The following is a 27106-nucleotide window of genomic DNA, read 5'->3' as shown; positions in this document are numbered from 1 at the left end:
TCTTTCCCAGATCCCAGTGAGGTGGGTGGTGAGGGTTAGAATTCCTGTTATATCAGAAGAGAATAGATCAAGATTCATTTTTTACCCCATCTCTGCCTTCCTGTGACATTTGCCATCTCATGTTTGAAGCTTTATTAGTCCATTGTGGACCTTAGGTCTTGGTCCTTCCTAATGTCATCTGGTCTACCACCTTTGTGCTGATGAGGAAACGGAGCCCTAGAGGAGGGGAATCAATTTGCCAAGGCCTCTCAGCTACTCAGTGAAAAATCCAAGCCCAGCTCACTAATTTCCTACCTAGAGAAAAGAGGGATGAGTAAGAGCACAAACCTGTGTAAACACCTACTGGATGTCAAGCATTTTACATGTAATAGTTTTTGTAATCACTATAACAATCTTGTAAGTTCTGTTTTATTATTATTTCATTATTATTGCTGTTAATTATTACAATTTTCCAGGTGAGAATTACAAAGATCAAGGTTCATGTAAATTCTGTATTCAAACCCAGATGTATCATTTGATGCCAAAGCTGATATGACATGAGATGTCATAGTATCCTCCACTTTGTACCCTTGGACAGACCGACAAAGCAGAGGTTCAACAGTCTTTCCTTCTTGATATGGTCTGGCAGAGGAAAGATGGCTTTGGAGACAGACAGACCTGAATTCAAGTGCAAATCTCATCCTTGTTAGATGGGCACCTTTGGGTGAGGCAGAAAACATGCCTGAGCCTCAGTTTTCTTATCTATAAAAGAAATAAAATAAAATAAAATATTCCCATGGCAGGATGAATAAGAAAATAAAATGAGAGAGCACAGGGAAAGTTACTGTCACTCAGAAGGACTACTGCATACTTGTGAATACCTCTGTTCCTTCTCCCAACAGCAGGCTGGGGTGTTTTGTAAATAATCCTCTTTGAAAACAAACCCACATATTTCTGTATTTTCTTGGATTTGCCCCCTTGGGTTGACTTATTTATAGTGTCCAAGATGGTTAACATCTTTCCTGTTGATTTTCATTGGTTATCAGTCTCTACTTGCAGGGGTCACACTCTCAAGCCTCATCTCAGAAGGTAGTTGAGTCAGATTATTCAAGCTTCTTGGCAGTAGAAACCATACCGATAGTCCATTGGCCACTGAATATGTATTGAACATCTAGATATTGCATGGGGTACTGAAAGCTAAGGCTTGGTGGGCTCAAGGGAGCCAACAGGGCTGCTTCAATACCTATGAAACCTTGGGGATACTCTTAACCTCTTTGTGCTGTAGTCTCACTTATGTAATGGGCATAAAGATGAAAAGATTTGAGAAGAGTAAATGAGATAATACATATAAAACACTCAGTTACTGGCATGTAAGGTTTAGTAAGTACTAGTTATTAATATCATTAGCCAAATACTTAATAAAAGAAAACTTATAAGTTAATAAGTTTTGATATAAGATGGTATATAATTAATTCATTCACATATTCAATGTCTTTTTAATTTTTATATTAAACATTGAAGGAAATATTAATTTTAAAATATGCATGCATTTTATAAAATAACGATAAAATGAACACTCACATACCATTATCCAATGCTTTTGAAACCCACCATATGCACCCACCTCATCACATGCCTGTCCTCCTTTTGGAGGCAACCACAACTCTGAATTTTGTGTTGAAACTTCCCTTGCTTTTCTTTATAGTTATACCATTTATATTTGCATTTCTTAACAACAGAATTTTTTAGTTTTCCCTGATTTTGACATCTATAAATGTCATCTATAAATTTTGTCATCTATAAATTTGACATCTATAAATGGAATCACATCACTATCAATCCTCTGCTGTTTTCTTTGTTTGCTCAGCATTGTATTCTGAGATGTACCCACATTGTTCACATAGCTATAATTTACTCTCTTCAGTACTGTATACTAGTATAGCGATATAGAAGAATTCACTTATCCATTTTACTCCTAATGGACATTTTAGTTGCTTCCTTTTAAAATTTTTCCTATTGCTACTAGTGCTTCTATTAACATTATTATACAAACTCATGGTGTGCTTAGGCAAGATTCTCTGTAGGATAGATATTTGGGAGTGAAACTGATGAGTCATAGGATTTGAACACCTTCAATGTTGCTATATAGTGCAATTGTTTTACAGAGTAACTACAGCCGTTTTCAATCCTACCTGCAGTATATAAGGGTTATGGTTGCCTCCCATCCTTGACAATACTTGATATTCTAAATCTTTAATTTTTGCCAATCTGTTGGATGAAAAATAGTACCTCCTTGTAGTTTTAGTTTGCGTTTCTTTGATTATTAGTGAATTGAAGAATATTTATAAATGTTTATTGGTCATTAGAATTTCTGCTTTTATGAAGTGCTTATTAAAGGCTTTGCCCATTTTTTTTAATGAATTGTTTGTCTTTAATTTATGGATTAATATAAATTCTGTTTACTGTCTGGATACTAATTTTGTCATTTCATATTCCCAAACATCTTTTCTCACTTTGTGGTTTGTCATTTAAGTTTTTGTATTATGTCTTTGGATGAACAGATGTTCTTAATATTGCTAAGTACATCATTTATTTCCTCATGATTTGTATTTTCTATTTCTTGTTTAGAAACCCTTCCCTATCCAAAAGGCATAAAGATATTCTGGTGTTCTCCTAAATTATGTTTTAAAAGTTTTTTAGTTTTACTTTTCACATTTGAATATTTAATCTACCTGGAATTGATTTTGTATATGTGGGAAATAGTAGTCAAATTTCATTTTTGTTCATATGAATAACCAGTTGCTCCAAGATCCTTTATTGAATACTTCATCTTTTGCCACTGATATGCAATGCTGGCTCTGTAATAAATCAAATTTCCATATATGTGTGGTCCTGTTTCTGGGCTCTCTTTTCTTCTCATGTACTTATTTGCGTTTGTGCACACAGACACCAGCCTGCTTTAATTACCATCACCTAATAATAATAATATCGGTATTTTGAAAGACAAATCCCATTATTTTTCTTCCTTAGGAGTGTTTTGGTTATCTTTAGACCTTGGTTCTTCCATATAAAATGGTTGAGTCTACTTGTCAATTTTCTTAAAAATAGCCTATTAAAACTCTCATAGAATTACATAGACTTTATAGAGTTATAGATCAATTTGGAAAGTAATGACATAAATATTGAGTCTTACTATACGTGAACATGAATAGCACTTTAATTTTATTCTTTTTTAATGTTTTTCAATAAAGTTTTATAAGATTTTTCATAAGGCTGCTTCCCGTGTTTGTTGGATTTATATCTAGGTATTTGATATTTTATGCTATTATAAATTATTTCTCTTTTAAAACATATTTTATGTTTATTCCATTTTTTGTATTAATTTGTATCAAGAATCACTGATAATATGTCTATCGAGTTGCATGATACATCTGTAGATTTGAGTTTTTCTGTGTAGATAACCATTATTCCATGAATAATGAGAGTTTTATTTTATTTTTATAAACTTACATCATCTGTTTCTTTTTCTTGATTTTCTGTTCTACTAGGACTCCCAACAAACATTGAATGAAGGTGGTGATAATAAGCTCTGTTTTCTTATTCCTGATCTGAAGAATTATTTGGGGCCTGATCTGAAGGTGGATTCCACCAGACAAGATTTATTCTGCTACTCTGGGAACACTTTCAACCAAATCTTCACTTAGGGGTTTTCAGGACACCTAGTTACTGAGATTCAGGACTGCAAATATGATAGGGGGACAACTTGTGGTTAAGAATTTTCAGGGAACTTTTTCCCCTTCTCCTATCCCCTAGCATAAGGATTTGAGAGAGGTTAGGGGTAGGGTTATTTTGTGTTTACCCTTAAATTAAGGTTGTAGCCCTTTGGTGTCCCAACTTTATATATGTGTGGAATCTCCTATCAAGATTCCCTATTTTGGGTGGGGCTGGGGGCTTGTCTCCTTTCTTATTAGGGCTCAAGGCCACTGGGGTTCAGCAAACACCCCTGAACGAGAGTTGACTTCAGTGCTCTGCTTGACTTTCTGGAGTACCCTTTTCCACTCAGATTTTGACTTTTACATAGTCTTACTTCCTTGTCAACCCATTGATGCATTTGAAAAGAAGTTTTCCTATATGGTATCCAGAATTTTTAGTATTAATGTCTTGTTTATCATAGTTCTGGAATCATATGTCTCTAGCATGCCTTTCAACCCACCCCCTATGTGTGTTGAGCATGCAATGATGCAATGACAAGATACCATCCTTGCCCTCATGGAGTTCACAGTAGAGTTGGGAGTCAGGCATGTGAGCAGAGCATTACAATGCAGGATCATACATGTTATCATGGAGTTAGCCCTATGAAGGGGGACTGGGTAGGGCAAGACATTCAGGAAAGAGGGAGACATACTTGCAGAGGCTCTGAGGTGAGAGGATGAATCTGGGGTATTAGGAGAACTCTGTGTTTCCTATAGGCAGTATTTGTTGATCTTTATGCCTATTCTAGGAGGTAGGAGAAGCAGGTTTCACCATTAAGAGATGAGGAAATGAGTCTCACAGAGATCGACTGATTTGCTTATGGAGCCATGGATAGAAAACTGAAAATCTGGTCTTTTGACTCTAAGTCCAATGCTCTTTCCTCCACTGATATAGCTGGGCCTTAACAGATGGGACACTGAATCCCTTTTGATATGTTCTTAGGGTTCCTAATCTAATGATCTAGCTCAGAAGGTGCGTGAGCAGTGCTTATCTATCACCCCAAAACTGCTATATTTGGAGAATTTATTTATAAAGTAATTTTATTTTGTTGTTTTCTTCTGTATGAAAACTGGCCAGAGAAGGAGGTTGCTCTGGCAGGACCACCTCTGTCACAGCTGACATTGAGCCTCAAGCATGGCTGCTGATAATAAATGAGGAAGCTCCTGGGATTGCATCTATCTAATCCTCCGTGGGGTGCTGAGCTCTCCCACTGCACTAGTCCAACATGTTTCCACCAACGCTTGCTCCTTTTGTTCCTGTTGTTCTTTCTTTCACTAAGTTATCTTGGGAACTGGTTTGTGTAACCTGAATGTCTGGTATTTAACCAAAGCTTTGAACTTTGGCACCTGCCTCTCTGGACATGGCCTGTTGTCTTTTCTTATTTATTGAGTCTTGGTGTGTAGATTTGTCCATGTTTAATTCCTGCCCAGAGATGGCTATACATGAAGGTACCTTTAGAATTTGTATACATAAAGAGCCTAGGAAGAGCAATTTGGTAAGAAGGCAGAGGTAGGGAATGTTTCTTCAATTGCATTTGCATATTAAGTCTTATAAAAATTAAATGAATGAATTCGTGTAAAGAACTTAGAAGAACATTTGATATGGAGCAACTGGTCAACAAATGCAGGCTATAATAAAATGTTTACTGTTAGACTGTTTATTCAGGGTGATATATTGAGCTAATTGTGATGGCATTACTAGAGAGGAGGATAGACTTCTTTTTTGACTCTTGCAGAGGTATCAGAGTTTTCCCTCATCTTTCGTTGACACTAATGTATAATATAAGGTGGGAAGAAGATTTTCACTTGTCCTAAATCTCTTCCAAGCATTCACAGTCTCCCAAATTTTGTCAATATTTGAGGACCTTTCTTTTATACATCTAGAGTTTCTCATTTAAATATAGATACTCTTTGAGGTGGTTGGCCAAGCAATAAAATAGGAATTTGGAATTAAAAGATTTAGGATAGGGTCTTTGCTACTCTGTCTTCTCCCTGTGCGGCCTTAGGTAAGTCTGCCTTAGGGCCCACCAATGTCTAGTTCTTCTCCCCTGATGGGTAACCTCAGTTGAGTTGTGGACTTGTTCTTGCCTGTGGGCTGTGTGTGGAAATGATACATGCCACTTCTGGGCTGAAGCATTTGTCTATGTGAGATCTTTCACTTCTTCTCTTCTCCTGCCACAATAGTTATTAAGGAGGCCTCACATTAAGATGACAGATTCAAAAGTCTGGGTGTTCAGATTGGAGTGAGAATTCAACATTTGTAGGAAAGTCATTCTTAGAGAGTCCCCTGGCTTCAGATCAGAAAGACTTTGTGTGAAAAATAAACCTTTGTTACTTTGAGCAACTGAGATTTGGGGGTTGTTTGTTAATTCAGCATACCCTAACCTACCTTTGATTAATAAAAACTTTTAACCTTTCTGATCCTCAGTTTCCTCATCCTCAAAGTGGGACTAATAATATCTACATAATTGTGAGATTTTTGAAGGATCAAATTAAACAAGGTAATATGTGCAAAACATCGAAAATAACATCTGCATAAAGTAATTGCTCCTAAATGATAGTTATTATTACCATGTTTAAGATCCAGTGCATAGCCTCAGAGATTCTAGACAGAGATAACTGCGAAAAGGTCCTTGCCTTCAAGGAACATGGGGAATGTTGAGAAATTAAAGATTTCCATTTCAAATTTTGCTCTTCTGACCTCCTCCCTGGTGTTGCTTAGTAACGAAGGGGAAGAAGACAATATGCTTGTTTCCTATACTCCTCAGATGCTAGTTGCAGGTAAACTGGACCTCAGGACAAGGCAGAAATTAGCTTTTGTCACCCACCTGTCCTGTCATTGGTTCTTCCAAGGTCCTCTTTCTATTTCCTTCTAAGATCATATCCCATTCCTCTACCTGTGCCTCTCTCCTTTTGTAATCAGAAATAAACTATCAAATGAACTCCCTCTTACTGGTTGTTTTTCCTGAGAATCAGAGACCAGCTCTGTCCTCACCTATGTTGCTTACCACTGAACTTCATTTGACTTTTTTGAGCTCCCATCTCCTCAGCCTATTTTGCAGTGTTGTTGCAAGTGTTGACGGGATGCTAGTTTAATAGGGACTCACTGACTCTTACAGAATTCCTAAGCTGACAATAGGACATTTTCGAAATTCCGGACTTATACTGCACTTACACATCTCCTTACACTTGTGCAACTTTGGCAACCTAGAATCCTTGATTTTAGGGCTGGAGAAGAACTTATTTTTCACCATGTAAAGAAAAGAAGGAGCAAACATTTATTGAGCATACATTAGGCTATTTATGTACATTGTCTTATTCCATGCCCATGTTTAAGGTAATGGAATATGGTTTGAGAAGGTTAGCTAACTTGAGAAATGTCACACACCAAAGAATTATTTTACTTTTTTCTTCCATTGTCTCCTTTGTTTTGCTTGGTAAAAAAAAACCTGCACTTTTGGTTATAATAATGGCATTATCATTTTTACTAAACAAGAGATGTAGATAATCATGAACATAGTAAAAAAAAAAAATAGTAAATAGCAATCTTAAGCAGCATTAAATTCTCTTGTTTAATGAGATGGTAGATGTGTTAGCCAGAGAAGCGTGATGGTTGAAATGTGTTATATCCATTATGCTTTTAGTAACATTCAAATTAGCCTAAGGCTTTTCTAATACTGTCTTAGTGAACTCACGGTGTTCATGGGATCTCAAGAGGGTAACTACTGATATGGTCTAATCAACTCGCATAATACATTCAACAACAACTGCCACAAATATGTATTGAATTCTTATGTATCGAATTCCATTCTGGACCAAGAGGATCCAGCTGCATCTGTATGGAGCTTTAGTAGGAAAGACAATTAACAAAATGAATAAGTAATTTAGTATATTAGAAATGAAAATATTACGGGGAAAATAAAGTGAGGAAGGAAGATAGGGAGTTCTGGTGTGTGTGTGTTTGCAATTTTAAACAGAGGAAGTAATCTGAGCAAGAAAAGCAGAATAACTTGCTAATAGTCATGCAATTAATAAGTGGCAGATGGGAACCTGTCCTCAGTGTCCTTACTCATGATCTCACACTCTCAATTTGATTGGCTTCAGCCCTCTGAATTTTTTATCAAAGCCAAACCCAGAACAAATCACCTGCATGAAATTGCTCACTGGTGCATTCTTCAGGATTCTTTTGGTTTCCAGAGATAGGCACTTGCCTCAAATTTGCTTAAGCAAAAATAGGTGTGCTTAATGGAAGGCTAGTAAGGTGTTTCATGTAATAGAGAAGGGCAGGGGGACAGCCTGGCCTCTGGGAGTGTGAATGCTGCCAAGATGGTCTTTCTGTCACTCTACTCTCAGATCAACCTCCTCCACATGGCTAGACATCTGACTGATGAGAGTGTTGTCCTTAGGCTGGGCAAGAGGGGCCCTTGCTCTTCCCTAAGCATCAGGGGTGGCTGAACATTTGGAGCCCTTGCCTCTGGGTCTGGTCATGCTATCTGGTTTTAATACCCCTTGGGGCACTCCCTGACTCTTTGAACCTCATGTCAGGTCTACCAGATGCCATGAAGAGCTCTAGGACTTGTGTCTACAGGGCTGTGCTGGAACCCGTAGCCCGCCAAGTTTCCAAGAGTAAGCCTGGCAAGCAGATTGCTCTTAGTGGCTGGTTCAGTGTTTATTTTGCAGGATTGTGTGAGTTTGGGCCACTGAAAAGGTGCTGACATGCTGGGTTTCGGGTGATTCTCTCTCAAGTCAGAAAGAAGACTAGTTTAAGGATCTGAACTGTTGACGGTCCACTGACAACATTGGGGTTGAGTCAGGTCCCTGTATCAGCTCTCCCAGTCCGTATCCTGACAATGATGCCGCTTCCAGTTGACAGCATCCAATGAGTAGGGGCGAAGAGCGGTGGAACTGGAACTCTAGTGAATGAATCAGGATGAGGATTTTACTCTCAACTAGCTGTGTGACCCTGAGCATGTTATTTAACCTCTTTAAGCTTCATTTTCCTTATCTTCAAAATGGAGAGATGAGGTTTTTTTTATAATTATTAAGTGAGATAATGTTTGAAACATACTTAGAACAGAGCCTGGCACATAGTAAGCATTCAATAAGTGTTATTATATTATTTTATTATTGTTATTTTGGAGAGCCTAAAAGAGGTTGTCCAACATCTTATCAAATGTCCCACAGAGAGCTTGGTTCCAAATCAAATATTCTCCAGACCCTATGTTCTTTTATTATGCCACACGGCCTTCTCACGTTAAAAAGGAGAAGGAGTTGAAGAGTAAAACCAATGTTATGGTGGATCCACTTGATAATTAAGGCTTTTGGTCTAGAAACACTCTGGGTTTTCTGATGCTGACACACACATTCCTACAATAAAACTCAAGTCTAAAGTGTTTGACAGAATCAAAACAGGAGAACATTTATAGTTTTGTTGAATGTTGCTTTTATTAGGAAAAAAAATCACATCATGATAATTTGTACTTTGATTTGCAAAATATTGACACTTAAGTAAATTTATGTCACAAAAAGGAAATTATATCGAAGTCCAAAATGCTGGGGGGAAAGTAATCAGCCCTTACATTGCACACAATGGTAAATTAAATTCAAATAGTTATTCCTGAAGCATTCAAGCTGTGATTTTAATTATCCTCATATCTGGGGATTCTAAGTTAAAGTTTTCACTGTGACTGTAATTTTTGTCCTATTAACCATTTAACAGAATCAGCTTTATGTTATAGAATTTTCCAGATTATAAATGGTGTGAAGCTGTTGAGTGTGGATTGTAGTGACAACTGGAGTTACAAGGCTGCTGTTGGGTGTTTAAATGTTCAGCTGTGTGGTTTTTTAAGGGATTTAAAAAAAAAATTGCTCCTTATTGGAATTTGTCCAGGACGTCAATGAGCCAAAAAATATTTATTGGATACTTAATATGTGTCAGCCTTAGTGGTAAATGCTAAGAAGGAAGAAAGGAAATAATAGAGAAAGAGAGGAAGAAGAAAAGAATTCATATAAAATTCATACTTTAAGAATATAAGAATTCATTAAAGAATATAAAAATTAATAATAGAATGTGTGTGTGTACACACACATGTGCATATACGAATATGATTGTGTTGGAACCTGACTTGATGAGGAAATGGCAATAAATGAGAATTGGATTTACCACTAATCAAACATGGCAGTTGTGGAAAATTGTATCATTTCCAGCGGCAGATGTCAGTGGATAGCCTTCGATATTGTAAGCAAATAGCTAGAGCATGAGGGAGATCAAACTTTAATTGGCTATAATTTCAATAAGATATAGGCTGTACATGAGAGGAATGCAGGAGCCCACCAAGTTCAAAGGTCTACAGAGTTAGGAGGGAAATGTATTTTATTATCTTAAGAGCCCCAAAATGCAAAATACAGTCACAAGAGTAGCCTGATAACTTAGGTGATTGATCAGGGAGTGGCACTGTATTGAGGACCAGGGCCTTGAGACTAGTCCTTCTTTAAGTTATGAAGCCCTTGTTGTACACCATGCACAAGACTGAGAATGTCTCAGTTTAAAATTATAGAAGTGTATGGGAGAATTGAGTTTCTAAATGAATATCTTTTGCATTAAGAAGTCTATAAATATTTGGTAATTTAAATACACGAAATGTTTAAGAGAATTTAGTGTTATGACTACATTTTCAAATATATAAGTAAGACATGCCCTACACTAAGAAATTCTTTAGAAAAGGGAGATCTTTGAGAAGCTTAATAGTGTCTGTCCTTTGTAGGCCACTGTTGACCATGGGAGATGTTGCCATGGACCTGGGTTCTCTAGTATTGAGCGAAATGATGGGTTTCTGGAATAGCAAAAGCCAGGTTGTAGCACTTAACCATCGAAGCAAGGTGGGAATAATTATCATATGTGCAGCAAAGTCAGAGTGGCAGTCAGAATGCCTTGACGCACAGGATGCTATTCAACAGATTCAATGGCTAATTGTGTTGTTGCAAGGGGCCAGATGGATAATTAGTGTCCTCCCTTCCTTCCTCCTTCCCTCCTTCCTTCCTTCCTTCCTTCCTTCCTTCCTTCCTTCCTTCCTTCCTTCTTTCCTTCCTTCTTTCCTGCAATAGAAAACTGTGGCCTCTCATTCAGTTTAAAAACGTGAGTTAATTCAAAGACTGAGAGTCCATTAATTGAACTGACTTACAATTTCCCAGGAAAATGAGAATGGGTTATGGATGAAGGCAATGACGAACTTCAGTAATTGCATTGGGACTTCAATAGTGGGAACTGTAGCATGTTCCCTCTTGTATTAAGTTTTTACAGACAGAGTTGTCAACTACCACTTGGAACAGACTCTATAACAGTCTGCTCCCAGTCGGGAACTGCATGGTCCAGTACAGTAGACAATTGTCATATGAGGCTATTGAGCACTTGAAATATGGCTAGTCCAATTTAAGATATGCCATAAGTAAGTTTTGAAGACTTAGTATGAATAGAGGAATGTAAAATATCTCATTAATATTTTTGTACTAATTACATTTTGAAATTATAATATTTTGATTATGTTAGGTTCAACAAAATATATTATTTAAATTGGTTTTGTCTGTTTCTTTTTACCTTTTTTAATGTGGTTACTAGAAAATTTTGTCATGTATGTGGTTTGCATTATATTTCTGTCTGCACTATAATGAAAGGAAAGGATGGAAAGAATGAGCGTGTCAAAACTCTGCCCAATATAGGGTGACCGTATCATTTATTATTCAAACCAGGATATTTGGAGAGTGAAAGAGGGCACAGTAGATAATGATGCCAGGGAAAGGGGCATAAACCAGGGTTGTCCTAGGCAACATAAGGTAAGAGGTCACCCTGTCAATGAGTACAGTGAGTGTGAAAGCAACAGAGAAAGGGCTGAGGAGGACTTGAAAACAAGGGTTTATTTTAGGGGATTCTTTTTTCTCACATCAAGCAAAAAAAACCGAAATTTTGTCCTGTATGGTTCATGCTCTTTCTACTCTTGGAAAAACCTTCAGCTTTCTATTTCTAAGGGAAGAAATTAAGACTAAAAATCTGGGGCCGGCCCCGTGGCTTAGCGGTTACGTGCGCGCGCTCCGCTGCTGGCGGCCCGGGTTCGGATCCTGGGCGCGCACCAACGCACCGCTTCTCCGGCCATGCTGAGGCCGCGTCCCACATACAGCAACTAGAAGGATGTGCAGCTATGACATACAACTATCTACTGGGGCTTTAGGGGGAAAAATAATAAATAAATAAAATCTTTAAAAATCTGGGTTTTAAGAATTTGGATGGAAGAAATTATTGAGAAGCATTTAGATATACTGAACCCGAGCACATCAGAAATATGTAGTTTACATTTCCTTTAAAACATATGCAAGCTTAAAACTTCATGGGAAAAGTACTTGGCAGGGGGCTGCCTTGGCTTTTCCAAAACTCGTGTTTTGGCTTGGTCTTGGCTTTTCCAAAACGCATGTTTTATGCACATACACTCATACAAACACTTTAGAGTATGTTCTTCAAAAGAAAAACCAACCTAGCTTTCCCTGCCTGGAGAGGTAGGCCATCTCTCTTGATGTCCACTCTGGCTCCCTCACTTAGGGACAGGGTCCCAAAGAAGTAAGCACTTCCTTTAATCTGACATATGGGGAGAGATCTCAAAAGAAGGCAAAAGAATCTGAAATGTGAAGGCAAGTGTGGCCATTTGCAGCATCTCCCCTCAATGGAGCCTTGGAATCTAGAGCGTTTGTCAAAGGAGACATGGACGCAGAGAAAAGGAATGTTCTCAATAGCCAACCTCTGCCTTTCTGTAGGGCTGTGAGGAGACTCACTGAGAAGAGACCTCCGCAAAAGTTTCTCCCTCCTCAGCCCCGCTCGCTCGGCCCTGAATTGTCCTCTAAGTATTTATGTTTTCATTCAAGACACACGTGTGCCCATGTGACACGAGATACTCAGCAATTATGGTCATACCTTTCCTCTTCGATTTTGAACGTGGTGATTCCTTTGATTGAAATATCCTATTCCTCCTTTTTCCAGCTGGCTACTTTTACTGCCCTTGGAGATTCAGCTCAGATATTTCTCTCCCTCAGGAAGCCTGTCTTGATCTTCTCAGAAGGGATGGATTCTTCCCCTGCGAGGCCTCATACAGTCTCGCTCAGAGCACTTTATGGCATTGACTTCTTGGTCCATCTGCTCACTCCTCATAAGCTCCTTCCAGGAAGAAAGGACCCGTGTCCCCTTGTCTCAGCATCTCCAGTGTCTGGCATGTCGTAGCTGCTCACTAACATTTCATATTTATATAGTCTTTTTATCTTTTTAACTTTTGTTTAACTTTTTATTATTGGAAAATCACTTTGACATACAGGAAATGTAACCTGACAACAACCTGAAGAGGTTGACAGGTGACTAGTAAATCCCCCTTTTACTCATGAAGACTGTGAAACTCTGAAAGGCTAAGTGACTTTCCCAGCATCACCCAGGTTGAGATTGCTGGAAGTAAGAGCAAAGCCTAGTATTTATTACAAGGACCAGGTGGTTTTTTTTTTTCACCAAACTTGCCTGCTTTGTTGAATTAAACACAGACACATCAGGCCACAGACAAGCATGTTTTGAATTTTGGATCTGATCTTAGTTAAAAAAAAGCATCTTGACTCCAGGGAATCCCACCAGGAGGAAGCAGGTGAAAAACAGAAAAACTTTTAGCAAAAAAGTTTACAAAGTTTTAAGGCAGGGGTTTAAGGTCTGTGGGTGGGACACATGAGGTCCTTGAACCCCCTAAGGTCTTTGGCAAAATCTTGTATATGTGAGTATTTTTCTTAGAGGAGGAATCAAAGCTGTCTCACATTCTCAAAGGGCGAATGTATCTAAAACCTCGCGCCACCCCTGTGCAGAGAGACTGTTTTGTGCTTCCTTGGGGATCTACCTATCACCTTGTGGGCCAGTTTCCTCCTGCAGACCCCCTTGTAGGGCCAGTGGATGCCACAGCCTGTGAAGAGGGGACTGTGCAGCCTGCTGGCATCCTGTGTATTAACACTTTGGCATTGCAGGCGAGCTAATCTGTCTCTTAAGCTGCTTGACTGAGCTCCTTTGCCAGATCTGATAGAAGGATTTAACCTTTCCTTTTTCCCTCTTGGCACACACTCAATGGAATCCAAATAAAGAATTAAAGAGACTTGAAAGGGACTTACCATTACCAAATAATTCAGTTTAAATTTCCGACCTTTCCTCTATCTTTTTTTTCTTTCCAGTCCCTCCTTTCTTCCTCTTCAACATTTGGGATTTGAGCCGGCATAAAAGCCCCTGGGGACATGTGCAGAGCCAGAGACCAAGAACGTGAGTGGAATTTTCCAAATTAAGGCAGCTTATTGGCCTTAGTTGTCAAGCGAACTGGGGAGGGCTGGCTTTTGGGTTACGCCTGGGAGCAGGAGAGCTTTGACATCTGGAAGAGAGTTTTGGCTTTCATGGCTGAAGCAACTCATGCTCTGGCTTCATGGAACTCTTTGCATTTTTCACAATCCACCCTGCATTTTCCTTGTTCTGAGTCTTCACTAGTGCCGCTCATAGAATATCCATTCAATAAGTCTCAGCTACGGTGTCAGAAATTGTCCTGAGATCTCAGGGTAATAATAGTAGCTAGAATTTATTGGAAGCTTATATGTGCAAAGTATTGTGCTGGCACAACAACACTAAGGGGTACACCGAACATTTTTCCCCATTTGCTAGATGAAAATACTGAGGCACAGAGAGTTAAGCACATTTTCAAGTTCTCATAGACAGGATGTAGAAGAACCAGGATGCAAACCCAGGTAGTCTGGCTCAAGAGCCAAAAAAAGTTAACCTAAGTGGAAAGGGAACTTGGCATAGAGCCTGGAACATACAAAAGAATCAACAAATTTTAACTATGATGATGAGGAGGAGAAGGAGTCAGAATAAAGGAACCAATGCATGTTTTAAATCTTAGTTTTCAAAATAACATTTGTTTCCTCTTACCCTGATAATAAAAAGGTAATTCGTGTTTATGATAACGACTTTGGAATTACGCCCCCCAAAAGAACCAAGTATGGGAAGTTTTATAAGATGATTCTTTCAAATGTGCCAAGAAAAGTTATTCACATGCTATACAAACAGATCCAGAGTTTGGATAGGAATATTTAATATTCTTTTTTTTGTCTTTGAGGAAGATCGGCCCTGAGCTAACATCCGATGCCAATCCTCCTCTTTTTTGCTGAGGAAGATTGGCCGTGGGCTAACATCCGCACCCATCTTCCTCTGCTTTATATGGGACGCCACCACAGCATGGCTTGACAAGCGGTGTGTCACTGTGCACCTGGGATCTGAACCTGCGAACCCTGAGCCGCTAAAACGGAGCACGCGCACTTAACTAATGCGCCACTGGGCCGGCCTTTATTTAATATTCTTTATAATAACAATACTTATTGAGTGCTTACCAAATATCAGTTACCATTCTAAGCTCTTCACTTACGTTAGCTCCTGTTATTCTTCCAACAACTCTATGAGATAATTACTAGTATCATTATTCTCTTTTTATAGGTAAGGTTAGGTAACTGAGAGGTGAAATAGCTTGCCTGGGATCATGCACAGCTACTGAGTGGCAGAGTCAGTTTTCAAACCCATGTATTCTGGTTTGACCATCCTCTCAGTCATTCATCTACATGGCCACCTCTACATGCCATGGGCTCAAGAGTCCCTACTTTTGTACTCATTCTTCTCTATGCCTGTTCAGTTGGTCAGTGTAGTCATAAATGTCAATCTCTGTACAAGATCTAGAAATAGCAGAATGCTTTTGCTAGGGGACTGCAACAGAAATTAGAAGCAACTTGTAACAAAGACTGAGGAAAAGATGTGGGAGATGCATACAGCACAAGGTGAAGTTATGGAGAGTTATTCTTGACTAGTGGAAATCAATTCTATCCTGACTGTACCTGCAAATAGGAGATGCTCTATTGACATTTGTTGAATAAATGAATGAATGACCAGTGTAGCTGGTTATAAGTACTGAGAGTGGAATATAGTAAAGACCTTGAAATAAATGGTGTGCGATTTTTGTTGTTGTTTTTCAGTCCCAATAGCCTTCTAAGAAAGTACATTTGGAGAGCACACTTCAGAACAGGGGTCCATTATAGGCTGATACAATTATGAACAAAAATCTCAACTTGAGTGATGGGTCAATCTGAAGATTGTTGGACAGTAAATGGTCAGGTGCCTCCCTGTTACAGTGTTGGGGCCATTAAGTGTTGAATATTGGGGTTGGAACACAGCTCTGTACATCCCCGATGATGATTACAATTTTAGGAAAACCCTTCAGAACAAAAAGGCACCTTTTGTTTTCTGAAGCTAATTCTTTCTTACTGAATGTTGCTGCCGTTGAAGTTGCATCTTACTTCATTATGACAGAAACAAATGAGTGCTAGTGTGGCCAGAGGACGGGGGCAGCCCAGCAGAGCCGAGCCATGGCTTTGTGTCTTACCTCTTCTGCTTTCCAAGTGTGGAGCATCAGTCAAGTCACTAAACTTCTTTAGACTTCTCTGTGCCTATTTTTCCTGGCTTATCATAGGTACTCAATAATTTATTTTTTGAAAAAACGGATGAGTTAATTTTAAAAAGTTCTCTTCTTCTTTCAGTGTTGATGTAATGAAAAAAGTGCAAGGCTGAGTATGGCAAGGCTGTGTAAATGGAGTTGTCATTCAGCGTTGTGGCCAAGGAGAACTCTGTGTACGGCAAGATAGGGACTTCCTTTCGGTCTGTCATTTGGTGCTTCTGTCAATATGTTCATCACGTCATCAGCTTCTCTAAGGATGTCTGGGGGCTGAGGGAGAAGCCCCCCAACACTGACAGCCTTAGAGAAGAAGCAGTCTCCATTCCGAAGGTTTTCTATTTTCACTCATTGAATAATTTAGTTGCTAGATAAATCCAGTCTCATTCTTTAATAACCCACTAAGCAGGTTATAAAATACATGTTTATGAGTTCGTCTCAGACTGAATTCCAACCGGCTGTTAGACAGGCTTTTAAAAGCATGTGCATATTGTATCATGGTTGTTAAACTGAATGTTCGCTACTATTATTCAATCTGCCAAAAATTGTCACTTAATTTAATAATATGATGAACTGAAAAGAAATAACATGCTTTATTATATAAAGTCTGTTCTTGCCCACCCACTCCACAGAGTCCCTCTTTCTTTGGAGGCCCTTAATATTTTAGGTATAGTTGAATCTTATACACTCACAGCCTCTCTGAGACCTTGTTACGATACAGTTGTATAGGGCCTCTAGTAGAATTCTGTAATTCTAGATTTTATCCAGGAGAAGTTAACTACTGAAATTCTAAAAAGACATTCTTAACTATACAGAAAGTGTGAATCCAATATCTGCGTTGCAGTAATCTTTTGTAGAGATTTATTATGCATATGTAAAATCTCTATAAACATTTGTTTATGATTGATATATGTAGAAGATCCAGCTAACGTTTTTTGAAGGCTTAATGCTTATAGGGGTCTGTGTCAAATGCTTTATATACATGCATTAGTTGTCTATTGCTGCATAAGAAATTACCACAATTTCCCAGCTTAAAACAACACACGTTTATTTAGTATCTGTTAGTTTCTGTGGGTCAGAAGTTTGAGCTGGGTCCTCCGCTCAGGGACTTAGGAGGCTGCAATCAAGGTGGCAGCTGGGCTGTGTTCTCAACTGGAGGCTCAATTAGGGAAGAATTTGCTTTTAAGGTCACTTAGGCTGTTTCCCTGCAGTTTTATGACTGGAGGCCGTGGCTTCTTACTGACTGTTGGTTGGAGGCCACGCTCAGCTCCTAGAGGCTGCTCGCGTTTTCCTAACATATGGCCCCCTCCAGAGGCAGTTCACAATATGGCTGTTTATTTCTGCAAGGCCAGCAGGGGAATCTTTCTCCTCTGCCAAAAGGAAGTCTTATATAATGGAACTTAATCATGGGAGTGACAGCTTACCATCTTTGACATATTCTATTAGTTAGAAGCAAGTTACAAGTCACCCACACTCAAGAGGAAGGGATTACACAGAGTCTAACACCACAGGGCAGAGATCTTGGGGGCATGGTAGAATTCTACCTGCCAAAACGCATAACCTCATTTAATTCTCACATTGGCTCTACAGGGCAAGTTCTGTTATTAGCATCTAGAGACAAGGAAGCAGGGGCAATTTGCAGAGCCATGATAACCCACACAGATGAAAGTGTCTGAGCAAGTGTTTGAACCCTTGTGTTTGGCTGGAAAAACTGAGACTTTAACCACCTGCATTCAAACCATATTTATTTTTCTGCTTTAAATAACAGAGTGAAGACCTGTTATTTGTTGTATGCTGGACTCTGTTCCAATACATACATTTTCTCTTTTCATCTTGACATCAAGCCTAAAAAGGAGCTGTTATAATCCCTGTTTTACAGAAGAGAAAACCTATTCTTAGACAGGTTATTTCTTAGTGACTTTGGGCAAGTTACTTACTTCTCTGAGCTTCATCCTACTCACCTGTAGTGATAATACAGAACTGACCCAGATTATTAACTCAATAAATGGTAGTTAGTATTGTTTTTAAGACTGTAAATTTCACCTAGCTGTCTATCTTTAAAGATGTAACATTTAATAGTGTGAGAGTAGAACATGTTATTTTTAAGAACTAGTGTTTCCTCCGCCTCTAGTTGGTTCTCCTACTGGTATCCAGGAAAATTTTGTACTAGCTACTCTGCGCCTGAAGGTTTCTTATTTTAGGCCTGCTCTTCTCATCCTACTCCAACAAAGGCCTCTCTGAGGTCAACCAAAACCTGAGTGGGTCTCATAGATATTGTATGTCACGTGTTCCTCTGGAGAACCTGGGGGCTGTCTGCCCCCATCCTCAGCCTCTTCCTTTCCTACTCTCCTTTCCTCTTTTGCCTTCCCCACTGGGGCCTGGGGACTAGACTATAGCTCTTCATCTCTGTTTCTTGCTTCCCTCTCCAATAGGACCCAATGAGTATAGGTTAAATAGAGAGCTCTGTCTCTGTCAGAGGTGTTCCAATGGGCAGATTCTCTGATGCCAGCCCTTTACTAGGCTCTGTAGATGTAGAGAATAATGGGAACTAGCCTCTGTCCTCCAAGTCTACAGGGGAAGAAACTAGGAAACCTTTTCTAAGTATGGCAAATTCTCCAGGAGGTTCCTTGAGGTTAACAAGGAAATGGAGAACAGGGACTGATGACAATAAGGATTTCTAGAAAGGCATTATTTTTGGCACCAGGCAGCCTGGGCTGTAATCCCAGCTCTGCCTCTTGCTAGCTGTGTGACCTTGGTCAAGAAATTGCTTGACCGCTAGGCCTTGGTTTCCTCACTTAGTTTCACTCAGTAAGAGAGTAATAATAGTAATTTCTCCCTCAAATATTGTAGTGATACCCAAATAATGAAATCATACAATAAGAGTGCATCATGAACTGAAAAATGCTCTGCAAATGGGAATTAAGATACAGGACTGACTGAGATAAATTGCATAAAAACAAACAATTGAGAAAATCTTAGCCTTGGAAAAATCCATGACATTCATATTTTATCCCAAAGCAATTATCACCTCATTATCTTTTCTTTTCTTTTCCAATGCAAATCTTTAAAAAATTATGATCACACCGTGTGCATATGATTTCCAAGGATGGAAAAACTTGCTTTGAAACCACAAACCATCTTATTATTATTTTTTATGTTAGGAGGCAGGGGAATGTTGTCGTGTGATGGGAAACACTCCCCACATCTGGAGACATAATTTACACTTCCCATTTATAGCTTCTGTTGTGGTTATGCAAATCTGAGGCCATGTTAGAAGAGTCATTGAGACTCCAAGAAAACAGAAAACATTTTAAGCTCCTCCCATTTAACCAATTGCAACAGCCCATGATAGAATGTTTATCCTTAGAAGGAGGACTCTTGTGGGTAATTTGTTAAAATAAAGGAAAGTAGTAAGGCAATTTGTGGGAAGAATCAATGGTGGCAAACCCTTACTTGGCTTTGGAGACAAAATTAAATTAGTATTGCCCATCTTGTCATTGTGTCAACAAATTGAATTTTAGTAAACCCCATGCTAGTGTTTACAGACCAGTGACAGACGGGCCAAACACATGTTTTGTTTGTTCTGCTTCAGTCCTGTTTAAAAAAAATATTTTTCTGATCAGATTCTATAGTTGGTTCCGGCTTCACGAAGCTTTTTGTTGTGTATTTTCACTGTTTATTTTATCAACAGAATGTAATTTTTCTTCCATCTTTGATACAAATGCCAAAACAAAAAATCATTTTGTCCAAATTGAACTTTCCCCCCACCTTCAACCCTCTTATGAAGAAAATAGAATAAGTCAAATTCAAGTAGAGAAAATGAAGATTCATAATGCTCATCAGTGGATAAAACATAGAAATGCTCACAGTAGATCTGAAGATCAGCTTGGCTTAATGAAGGAAAGAAATCTCTTTTGTTTTGTTCTAATCTGTGTTTAACCCATGTGTTGTTTGATGAATTAAAGTGTTTAATATGAACTTGATTTTGGGACAGAAGATGAAGAAAAAATCACCCAGGGAGAGCAGGGCATAACTGAAAATTTTAGACCAACTCAGGGCAGGGATAGGGATTCCTTGGGCTTTCAGTATAAAAGACAGTTCAGAGTTAGTCAAAGGAATCTGAACTAGTCTTGTTTGATGAGAAAGGTTGGGGGAAATTTGGGGTTCTTAAATGTATAGTTAGAGAATAAGAATGAATTTAGTAATCCCCTTAGTTTTAGAAATTTTCCTCACACACTGTCTTCCACAAAAGAGTCTTAACTGTCAACATTTTAATTTTTGAAGAAAATACAACAAGGATCAGCTGAAGGCAGGAGGGCATTAGGCGGATGCACTGATAATGGCTGCCATGCATTGGATACTTACTATGTGCCAAATATGTTTATAAAGCACTTTAAGAACATATTTTATTTACTCAAAATTATCCTATTTGACTTGCACTAGGAGGAAGGTAGTCTTGTGTCTCAGTTTTAATGATTAGAAAATGCAGACCAGGGAGGTGAAGCACATTGTGCAAGTCACAGAGGTAGTCAGCAACAGCATTTAAGGCTTGGCCTTCCTGACCCCAGAGACCCAGCTCATAACTGATATTCTATATGTCCTCCTAGCAGTTTAAGCCTGTTTTGCCTCACTGGGGAAAGAACAAAATTCTATTCTACTCTTTTTTTTTTGTAGATTACCTTTTTACATAGAAACATAGTTTATGTCATATGAACATTTTAATTTTCCAAAGTCTGGTATCTTCCATTTGTGTCTCTTTCTACTGGCTACCAAAGCCATTCCAAGGATATAAAATTAATTTTCATTTCCAGGTCTTCCATTTGCATTTTGCTTATTCAGCTGCTCTTCTGCAGGATCTCAGTGTTATTGAAGAGTATTTTGTTCTCCCTTATACAACTACAAGCGTCTAAGTTTTTAGGAAGCAAGATTACTATATTTACCTCATATAAGCGATCATCTCTCAGTATCTCAACACCAAATCCATCCTTCTGTATTCTTTCTTTTAATGCCAGGCTGAGAACCTGAAAACTATATTTCTGCTTTGCTAACTATTAGAATCTGCCAATAAAGGTGCTAAAACAAGACTTCAAAGCAGTATAGGACAGAAAGGATTGGTTCTTTCTATTTGCTTGTTATTCCTTTCAATGTGGCTCCAGAAATGGATCTCAACTGCCCTAGGAGCAACAGACAGTGTCCTCTAGCCCTGATGGTGGCAGCTGCTGCCCATAGGTGCTGTCTGTTTAACCTGCATGTTACTTGTTTGCTTTTTCAGTTCTCTGGCACTTATTTCACCAATTCCTAATACTAAATATGGAAATGTTAGTGTGGTTTCTGTTTTCCTGATTGGACCCTGACTGATACCTCTCTGAGAGTCGTTTCTCCCATTGTCCTTTTCAGGGCCTATAATAAATTACAGAATCTTCAAATTTGGAATGATCCTAGAGGTTGTCAAGTCCAAATTCTGACACAGTACAGAAGTGACCTATGAGGACTAGTTGTCCACTCATGGGCAACTCCTATTAGAGAAAGTTTCTAGAGCACCGTGTTTTGGGGAAGTATGAGGTTATACAGGATTTTATGGGACAGAAATTTCTGTTTACTGAATGGTATATGCCGTTGATGTTGTCAGGCAGAAGCTGTATATCTCAGCCTGGAACACAGATTCTTTATGTGAACTTATGAGAATGAGTTCTTTCTCCCATTGAGATTCTTATTGCTGGATCACTTGTACATGTAATAGCATCTTTGGGATTTCATTTACTAACCAATGAGAGGAGGTCAGGCATATGTGCCCTCATTCCCACCACAATTCAGAGGGATTTTCAAGGGATAGATCCATTCATTTAATTAATTAATTCATTCATTCATTTCATTCATCCATTAATTCCCTTGCCCATCCATTTCTCCATTCATCCATGCATCATTCTTTCTTTCATTTTATTTACTTTATTTGTCCATTGTTTTGAGATTCTCATCTGTCCTCCACACTATGCTAGACTGGGCGATATAAGATGAGAAAAAAAAATGGACTTCTATTTCTAGGAGCTGTATAGAGAGGTGGAGAAATTTTGGTTTAAGTCTGGAAGGTAAAAGGAAGAAATCTGATAAAATTTAGCAGAAAGAAGGTCTTTCAGAGAGAGAAAAGCTGATGGAAAGATGCAAAGTTGCTGATAGATGAAAGGATATGGCATGGTCAGGAAACTAAGTAGTTTGTTTAAAGCTGGGGAGTGCTGAGAACGCTAAGGTGAAGTAGATAGATTGCAATGGGCCCTTTTAAAGGAAAGAGAGAAATATATCAATATCTTTATGTGTCTGTATGTATGTGTTATTTTTAAAGCCTATTGTGGATTCCATGGACATGAAGACTATTAGTATTCAACAATAGCTACCATCTAGCAAAGATATTAGAGAATATGACTCATGTTCAATACTAAATGTAAATCTAAGTAAAATTGCTACTGTCCTGGTCAGGACCCCCTGAACTCCACTCATTTCCACTAACCATCTAAAATAGTGGGTGGTTCAATCTATTGCTGAGTGTCCATCATTCATTCATTCAATAAGTACTTTTTTCTATCTACAGTTAGTGAGTCCTTCGAATAGATTCCAGAATTATGACAGCAAACAAGATCTTTTTGTCTCTCAGCTTATGGCCTAGTTGCAGAAACAAATGATTAAATATGGAATTTCAGGGAAACGAGGTAAGTAAGTGTTATTTTAGAGTAAGAAAGGTGTGCTTTGGGAGGATATATGAAACAACATTTAAAATAGCCCTAGAGGCTCAGCGATGGCTCCCAGAAAAGGTGATGCTAACTTAGATCTAAGGATTTAGTAAGAGTTCATCAAAAACAGGTGATGGGAGATAGTGTTTCAGGCAAAGGCAGCAGCACACGTGAGGTCTGAAGCTGGTAAGCACTTAGTGTTTTGAGGACCTGAAAGGAGCCTATTATGACTGGACTAAGGACGCTGGGGGGAAGGGCTGCAGGGGCATGCAGGGGACAAAACTCATAGGACCTTTTATGTGAAATGAGACAGACTTTATCCAATGAGTAATTGGAAATCCTTAGATGGTGCAAGTGGCAGAGATACGATCAGATTTGTAATCTGGTTGCATTATAGACAACTAGTCAGAGGGAATACAATGAAAGCAGGTGGACTTGTGAGGGGCTGTTGTGGTAGTAACCTAGTCTGTGGCCACTTCATTGGAGAGGGAAGAAGTAGAACCATTTTAGAGATGGACTTCTCTGGGGAGATCTTGGAAAGCAGATACAGATATACATAAATAGGTACATAGATTGTTGAATGGTCAGTAAAATAAGGCAGGCAATGTCTATTAATTTCAAAATGCATTCATATGTGGTCATGTATGAAATGATAGTACAGGGTAATGAATAGGAGAGAGTGAAGGTAGACAATTATTTTAAGACTGGATATGAGGATATAGGGGACGGGTAGAAAGAGTGTTAGGTGGAAGGGGAGAGGGAGCAATGGACACCTGTTGTTTCAGTTGGGCAAACCTGAGGATGTTTACCTCTTAATGGGGAGAAATAAGTAGGAGAAGAGATTGGAAAATACATTAGAGAATGAGAGAGATAATTGATGCATAAGCCTCCAAGAAAGCTGAAGGTAATAGGATTAAACTTTTCTTGTGTGTGTGTGTGAGGAAGACTGGCCCTGAGCTAACATCTGCCAATCCTCCTCTTTCTGCTGAGCAAGACTGCCCCTGGGCTAACATCCATGCCCATCTTCCTCCATTTTATAAGGGATGCCACCACAGTATGGCTTAATAAGCACTGCGTCGGTGCACGCCAGGGATCCCAACCAGCGAACCCCGGGCCACCACAGCGGAACGCGTGCACTTAACCACTTGCACCACCAGGCTGGCCCCTGGATTAAACTTTTGATGGGAGAGAAGACACCAATTCTGCTGTTGTAGAAAGGAAGAAGAGTGTGCAGATGAAGAGAGTTGGTTTCCAGTTTTTTGATTGTTGGTTTGTTTTTGTTGCTTATGTTGTCTTCATGAGATAGGAAGCAAGGTAATCTGCTTAGAAAAGGAAGGAATTGGAGGGCTAGTCAGTTGAAAATGATGGGTTAAAAATAAGTTAGGTTGAACCTTATAAAATTTACATGTATATGCATAAGAGAAAAGATGAAGATTATAAAGTGTGTCTCAATAAATAAATACTTCTGAGCCCAGCAACTTTTCCCTCCTAAGAATCTACTGAGCTTTCCTTCCTTCTTTGTTTTCTGCTTTCCTTCTTTTCTATTAGCCAATTAGTAATATTAAAACTTTCATCACTTCAACAAAAAAAGTTAAATACATTTTTAGAGTTTTAAATAGACTCTATTCTCCTCTAGTGAACATAGTATTAACTGTTGCATTATGTTAGAGAATTGGAAATCAATTCAGTGTTTTTTTATTACTATTGGTAACTGCTCAGAAGAAAGCTAAATCTGCCCCATTTATGGAACTGAAAAGATATTAATATGATTATTTTTACACTATTGCTATGACTTGATTTTTGTTTTATATAAAAAAAAAGCCGGAAATATATATATATATATATATATAAAACTGAGAAAGCCTGATCTTACACATCTTTTATTGATATATCCACTTACCCGTTCATCCGTTATTTAATAAGCATCTCTCTGTAACAAGGACTGTCCTAGGCGCCAAGAAGGCAACACACATCAGCCATAGTCCCTGTTTCAAGAGCTTTGTCTAGTTGAGAAAACAGACTAAAAGGGGAAATATTACAACCAATTGTAATATAATACGCTATATGCTGTGTGTATAACAACCCCACATACAGTGTTCTTTGGGCAGAGAGGCTGCAATGCCTCCCTGGGAGAGTTGTAGAATGCTTCACTGGGTCTAGGGTGATGAGTAAATAGGCATTTCCTGGCTCCAACTCGGTTTCATCCCCTTAGAACACACCCAACACAAGAGAGGCTGTGCTTACTACCTAAGAAGTCTCCTACAGGGACCTGATATCTCAGCAGGCAGCAGCAACCCAGGTTGGAAGCCAGAAGATTGACAAGTGGGAATTTCAAGATGTTCAAGAGCGATCTGAAGGGATAATAACAGTCATCACTTATTGAGAACTTCTGTGACAAACATCACGATTAGGTGCTTTAGGTGCATTACTGTTTTCCTCACAACAACAATCTCATAAGGGAGAAACTTTTATCATCAGTACTGTTCAGATGAAGAAACTGATATGTGTATGTATTTGAAATACATTTTCCAAAGTCAAAAGGATAATGACAAGTTGTGTCGGGGTTAAAACCTAGGGGTCAGAGCACAGCACCCACTGTCTTCTCCATGATGCCTTCCTCTTTGCTTTTTGCATAAGTTATGGATTACAACTTGGTCAAAAACACACAGAGCATCACTACAGTTTGGTCAAAAGAGGATTTGGTTAAAATTAAAATCCCAGCCTCTTTTTCTCCAAGTGTAGTATCGATAATTTTCATATTCTATGGAATATATTAAAAATATTAATGCATTCTTAATAATTTTGTCTTTTTTCAGAACTTTTAGTATTTTTCTACTGTTTCTTTTTCAATTTTAAATGATTGTTCAGCCACAGATTGATTCTCTATTTATTAAGAAAAATAGAGTGAAAGAACCTTAATGTCCAATAGCGGGAGGTTAGTTGGAACACCCCAAATAACCTGCAATAGAATTATTTTAATACTTTTATTATTGCATCTTATTACATTTCTTTTATTTTTTCTTATTAAAACTGTAACAGAAACTCATTAAATAAAAATTAAAAACAACACTCATGATCTCGCCCACTTTATCTACTGTTAAAACTTCTTCTTTGTTTTTTTTTTTTGTGAGGAAGATCAGCCCTGAGCTAACATCCGTGCCAATCCTCCTCTTTTTGCTGAGGAAGACGGGCTCTGAGCTAACATCTACTGCCAATCCTCCTGCATTTTTTCTTCCCCAAAGCCACAACAGATAGCCGTATGCCATAGTTGCACATCCTGCTGTATGTGGGACACGGCCTCAACATGGCCGGAGAAGCAGGGCGTCGGTGCGCGCCCGGGATCCGAACCCGGGCCACCAGCAGCGGAGCGTGCGCACTCAACTGCCAAGCCACGGGGCCGGCCCCTACTGTTAAAACTTCTATATGCACCTAAGATCTTCCCAGATATTTCTCTATATATTATTTTACTATAACAATGAGATTTAATATAAATACTCCTTTCTTATCTTCCACAATTTCTGTCAGCCTCCTAAATAATTCCTTGACATTGAGGTTATTACCACTGTTCACTACCACAAACTACACAGAAGTAATTGGCAAAACACGATTTAGAAATGGACTAGCAGAAAAGTAGAACTCACTTGGAACTTTCTGAGAAAGGCATATCTTTAAAGACTAATAACCTTACAATGTTCCAGAATTACCAATTCTGTATTGGAAAAGCCAATTACTAGGGATATTTTAAAAATTGCCTTACATTTCATCTAACGACTGTAGCAGGGGAGTGGCATGGACCATCTGCAGCCACCCACCTCCTCCTTCCAGGGAAGATGGTGGCCATGGACATGGTCCACTTTAAATTTCCAACCATCTAGGTGCAAACAAAGATGGTTTTGGCAGGACATTTGTATCCCTGTGGTCATCCTGGACTCCTTGGCTCCCTCACACCATATCCAACCTATCAGCAAATCCTTTCTGCTCTGTATTCAACACATCCAGGACCTGATCCCTTCTCAGCACATCTGTACTTATCACTCTAGTACAAGCCACTGCTATCTCTCTTTGTTGGTCTTCTTGCTTCTGGCTTGTCCCCTTACAGTCTATTCCTCACACG

Source organism: Ceratotherium simum, chromosome 8 (assembly GCF_057802395.1).
Source record: "Ceratotherium simum simum isolate JZ-2026a chromosome 8, ASM5780239v1, whole genome shotgun sequence".
NCBI classification, from domain to species: domain Eukaryota; kingdom Metazoa; phylum Chordata; class Mammalia; order Perissodactyla; family Rhinocerotidae; genus Ceratotherium; species Ceratotherium simum.
Note: the sequence above shows the minus strand (reverse complement) of the source record.